Source organism: Maylandia zebra, linkage group LG18, assembly GCF_041146795.1.
Source record: "Maylandia zebra isolate NMK-2024a linkage group LG18, Mzebra_GT3a, whole genome shotgun sequence".
Classification (NCBI taxonomy): Eukaryota; Metazoa; Chordata; class Actinopteri; order Cichliformes; family Cichlidae; genus Maylandia; species Maylandia zebra.
In genome coordinates, this window is record NC_135184.1 from 29,093,553 (window position 1) to 29,099,552 (window position 6,000).

The following is a 6,000-nucleotide window of genomic DNA, read 5'->3' on the forward strand; positions in this document are numbered from 1 at the left end:
AAAAAAATCCTGATTGAGGTTGTCATAATTCATGCATGAAAGGGTTAAAACCACTTTTTAAAAATAACATGAAACTCTGGCTTCTTGGAAGGAAACTGTAATGAATTGAGGGGTGGTTCAAAACCTTTGCACAGTACCGTATATTGGACATATTGTGTCCTACTCAATGAGCTCCCAGCTCCTGTATCAACCATAGACTGTTTATAAATGATAGACATAGCCACCGTGGAGTTTGGACTGTAAAGTTAGCATTTGGAAAAGAACCATGACAATATTGTTTTTTAGGAATCAGATGTGACCATATCTAGATGAAAGGTTGACATGCATATTTGCCAGATGACAAGCTTTGTTAGCGATCTGATGAATATCTGCTAATGAGTGCTAACAGTCTAATCCTATACGCACCAGCTCTGTTCCATTCTCAGCAAGCCTGATTATTTTTCTTATAACGGCATTAAAAAATACCCAACAGTACAAACACAGTCAACATGTCCAGTCTGATGAGCCAAAATTTGCAGGGGTGAGGCCTAACAGACAGCAATCAGCTACAGGGTCCTGTCGATTAAAGCAGCCACACTTTTAGATTTTATGTCTTACCAGTATCGATGATGCATGAGTTATTGAAAACAAATCACCCTCTGTACAGTCGTTAGACATAAACTATCCAAAACAATTAGTTTAACTAGGCTGTAAACATGCCTTATAATGCTATTTAGTTGGCCATCTTACAAAGAGAGTCTATGGGGACTGACTTGCTTTTGGAGCCAGCCTCAAATGAGCATTAGAAGAACTTGGTTTCATTTTTTATCCAAAGACGTTACAGCTTGATGTCAACAGCACTCGATTGATCGCATTTTAAATAGGTTTAAACAGCCTACACAATTACTGAATACAGAATTAATGTTAATGTTGATGTGCATTATACTCCTTAGATTGACAAAATATGGTCATTTAGACTCTTTATCCTCTGACACTTTAATGTACGTATACTGTGGCTCTTGTGAGAAATTTAATTGAAATAATTACAAAGAATGAAAAAAACATAGTTTGCATGTGTCAGGGGGCACACAAACAGACATGTCTGGAGGTTAATGAAAATCACTAGTGTCAGTCAAATTGTAAATTGGGTTCACTTTTATCCATAACTTTCAACTTAACGATATCCACCTCTTCTAGCTAATTTTCTCTTTCATCCATTAAACTTCAACTTGAACAGATAGGATATATAAAATACAGTTAAATGGTTGACTCAGTGTTTTTGTTAATAAATAGCTCCAAATGCTAATTATGCAAAATGTCAAACAGGATGAAATTAACGATGTGATCACATTTTTTTCTTCCAATGGGTCGATCGTCTCTTCACTGTAATATCATTATGTCATTATTCAAAGCCATAACTCAGAAACAGGGAGGTTGTAACTATATTTCACCTGGGGGAAGCCACTGAATCAGCTTCGTCACTAAAACTAGGTGCCCTCCCTATAGCTTGAACCTGCCAGACTGATATGTGTGAGTCATCCACTAGTTAGAATTTGCAGCATCTTTGAAGCAACAGTCACGTTTCAAGCACCGTCTACACCAGCGGTCTCAGCTTGGTGTTCTGTCAGAATCAGCTTTATTGGGCAAGGATAAATACATTGAGCACATTTGATCCAGTCCTTTTCAAGTCTTCACTGTAAGTTGGGATTCTGGACAGACTTGGCTGGTGGGGGCATTCAGCTGTGAGGTGGTAATTCTTAGTGATGTGCGGATCGATATTGATTGATATTGATACCAGTTATTTATGTTCTAGAATCGATTCTCATATTAAAATATCGATATTTTAGTAATTTGGGGTAAATTTGTAGTTTATCATTAACAGGAACACAGTGGAAAGAAACTATATCATTTGGAAGGAACTACTTTCTCTTACAGCTGTATGAATGTGTGGCAGCCCCTTGGCATGTGCACTCACAACAGCAGCTGAGCATAAACGGAGTTGTGTGTAGACGTATATTTCCTCCACAAACAGCCAAGATGCGGTTTGCGATACATGTGGCAAGACAGTGAGGTGTTGTGGCAACACTACTAACCTTGTCAAACACCTCAGAGTAAATCATATCACAGAATATGACGAGGCGAACTGAAGAGGAGGAGAGGAGAGGGACAGGTGCTGCTAGGGTGAGGCAGACGTCTCTTGGAGTCCTTTAGTGCTGCAGGCAGGCAGCGTGTTCAAATAGCTCACAACTTCAGGTTTTTTTTGTTTCTATATGATAATTCTGCATTATTAATAATAATAATAATGGATTGCATTTATATAGCGCTTTTTGAGACCCTCAAAGCGCTTTACAATTCCACTATTCATTCACTCTCACATTCACACACTGGTGGAGGCAAGCTACAGTTGTAGCCACAGCTGCCCTGGGGCAGACCTATTAAACAATAGGAACAAGTAGTCTGATGCCCTGTAATCATAATGAAGCTATAATTTGAAATACAATAAAACATTAAGTTTTTGCACAAAGTATCGGATCCGTATCGTCGATACCACCCTGAATTTTACTTGGTATCAGATCGGAAAGGAAATCAGTGGTATCGTACATCACTAGTAATTCTAGTTATTCCAACTGTTTAATGGTTAAAAGCTAGATAAACCTGCTTTTAGCTGTTTTAACTGAACATATTACCTACTAATTTAAGCTAGCAGTTTTAGTCATGCTAATTATTTTAGCTATTTTTTTGATTACTTTTAGGTAAACTATCTTTGACACTCCGTTGTTATTGTAATTCTCTTAGTTAGTCTTTGTACATTTTTTTCCCAAAATCTTTTTATATAATTTTACGCTAGCAGTTATATAGCAGTTAGCTAACAGTTTACATCACTTTCTTTACTTGCTAGCCAGTTTCACACTCTTAGTTACAACAGGTGGCATGCCTTTAGGTGTTAGGGCGTGTATTTTTTATTTTTTTTAAGTACTTATGCTGCACTGAAATGTTACCATAAAACCCACTGCCACTGCTCAAGTCCACCTGGTGTAAGCTGTAGTTTCCAAACCTGGTTGTGAATCAAAGACACACATGCTCCTGTGTGTCTTTGATGTTGACTTGATCACACGCTAATCACACAGTAGTTAAATCCGTGCTGACCCATATTTAGCGTTGCTTGATTGACAGCTTGTGCGTGCATGTTCGAGCACACACGCATACGCTCATACTTAAATGTGCACTGATGCATAGCCATATGTGAAAAGGTTCCCATGCCTAAGCAGGTATATTAGCTGGTGCCTAATTGCGTGTCTTTGTGATGCTGAGCGCGCCATACTGTGTGTTTGGGCTTGGATTTTAATGATCTCCTCTTTCCCCCTCTGGGCCAGGATGAGCCTATTTCGACCCACATCTGGATAATTAACATCACACTCAAATGTCTGTACGAGCACAGAGATCCTTTCACCATCTTCCTTGCTGCTCTTAACTCATCTCTCTTTTTTTTGGCTCACAGGAGAAGCAACAAATGCTAAATTACAACCCGCTGGCTATTTGTATGCATGCAAAGTCCCATACACATTTTATTTGCACATTAATTGCTCCATAAACTTCCCCAACAAGTTGTGTTTTCCAGCCATAAAAACCAAAAGCGCCTTATTAAACAGCTTAATGTGAGACAATCTGGCTTATGTCATAGTTGCCAGCATGAATCCCCGGATCTGCAGGGAAATCACTCCACTACACCCACTCACTATATTGCTCAACTGTCTAAGTGCACTTGAACTAGTCACACTTCCATTAGTGCTGCTCTCAGTCCAGCCTTAGAAGACTGAGGTTCTCTGGACTGTCTCCAGGTATGTGGGCATGTCTGTGTGTGTGTGCTTGAATAAAAACCCTTCATCCCTTTGCAGCTACTCCCACAGGGATTGACTGTAATTAGGAATGTTCTCTTTTCTCAACTTGCCTTGTAAATGAAAACACCTCTATATCAAAGGAGCACGTTGGATACAACCCTGCTACAGAGGTTTTCCCACCTCTGATCTTGCAATGACGGGCCTTTGTAGCTTTTTGCTTCCTCTGTAGTCGAGAAAATTCAAGTAGAAAAATGAAGCATTGTTTTTCCTTTTCCCTCACAGCATGCGGAGGAGGCTTAAATTAAGACATGCAAACTGGCACAGAAAAATACACAAGCTCTTTGTCACTGCAAGAAAGATAATTGTGACTGAATCATTCATCTTTTTGTTACTAAAATTGACAGGTTTGAGCAATTTTCAAAATGGCTGGCAAAGATAAAGTCTGACGAATCGACTCACAGTCCGACAGGCAGATGGAGATGGAGCGATACAGACGAAACCAAATTACCAGTGGGGCAGTATAATTCCATTTACATATTTTACGGAGCATTATAAATGAGCGCAATTTCCATATAAATGCAGGGAAGAAAATATCCAGGTGAGGAAATCGCCTTTTTGTTTGTGGTGTGGTCTACAAAGGTTAGAATCAATAACATGCACAGAACAGATGCCGGGATAACAGCGATTTAAGGCAGACCTGCATGCACACACACACACACACTCACACACACTCTGCTGTGTAATGAGATGATCTCCCAATGAAAAACATGCAAGACACAAGAGCTTTACAAATGGCCGGCAAAACAACAGTTGTAATACGACAGGCAGATATTTGTTCCACTAATCACTTAGGGGATTGTCAAATGCGACCGAATGGAGGCCAAGAGAGTCTTATGATATTAGGCTCTGCAGTCGGAACGCCACAACACAAACATACATGTACATTGTTGACAAGTGTGCAGTCCGTCATCCCTTGCCTTGGCCCTCACACCTTAACAGCTGTCAATGATTTTGACACGTGACATTACAGAATAAGGGGATTACACTGACCGGTGGAGAAAAGGAGAGCTTCAAGCAGATACATCAGAGAGCATGGGCTACACATCAAGTAAACAGCGGTGGATTGTACAAGCTTGCAGATTAAAGACTTAAACCTATTTAAATAAAATAAAAAACTAGTTATAGGGCAACAAAATCGAGTTTTCAACATCGTCAAAGGACACATTTCATATGCTATAACTTGTTTTGACCAACCCCCTAACCCATATGGTGATATGAGCCTTGAGCGTTTGTCCAGTGTGCAATTTTTATAGCTTTTTTCCAGTAAATTAGCAGAAACATTCATTACTCTATGACACAGGCATTGAATCGGTGCCGTTTCATTCCTGAAACTATGATACTGATCCTCAAAGTTGATCCTAGAAAAAATCTGTGCTGAACAAAAAACTAGAAGGCAGTTTTAGATTGTAAGACTTTAAACAAATGTCATCATCAGAGGCTGTAAATAAGACTTTGTAGTTATGGACCCCCTGACCCCCAAGTTTTTGTTAGACTCCAATGGCTAGTAGTGCAATAAGAAGAACTTCTCCTTTTCGGTGTCCACTAAGGAGTGTCTTCTTGCCTTGAAAGCTAGGCCATCTAAAGTGCATCGGTGCATGGTTAAGTTTAAGCAGCTAAAACACACTTGGCTAAGATTTTGGTAAAGGTCAATGTTGCAATGAGCACATTGCAACATGAGGCAATGCATGAGGTTTTGGGGTACTCAACCTCAGCTTTCTCACCATTTGGTTATATTAATAAGCTTATTACAGAGCACATGTCTACCACTGACTCTGGATTAGGTTCCAAATTTTCCATTTTCCATTTGTGAATTAGAAACCATGAGTCTGGAGCTCTAAGGAGCTTTAGTCAATTCAAGGCGAGCTAGAAGTGAGCACCTAATGACCGAAATATTTGCTCACGGGCCAATGGCCAAAAACAGAAAAAAATCAACAAATGATTATTGCACTAACAGAAGACTGACTCCAACTGAAGGCTAAAGGAAACCTATTGAGTTTAAGAAGGTAATTATCTTGTCAGCACTACAAGATAGGGTTCGCTTCCAGTCTGGTAGATTTAGATTTTTCATGTTATGGAGAACTGATCCCTTAATAGGTTTATCTATGTGAGCACATTATTAGAC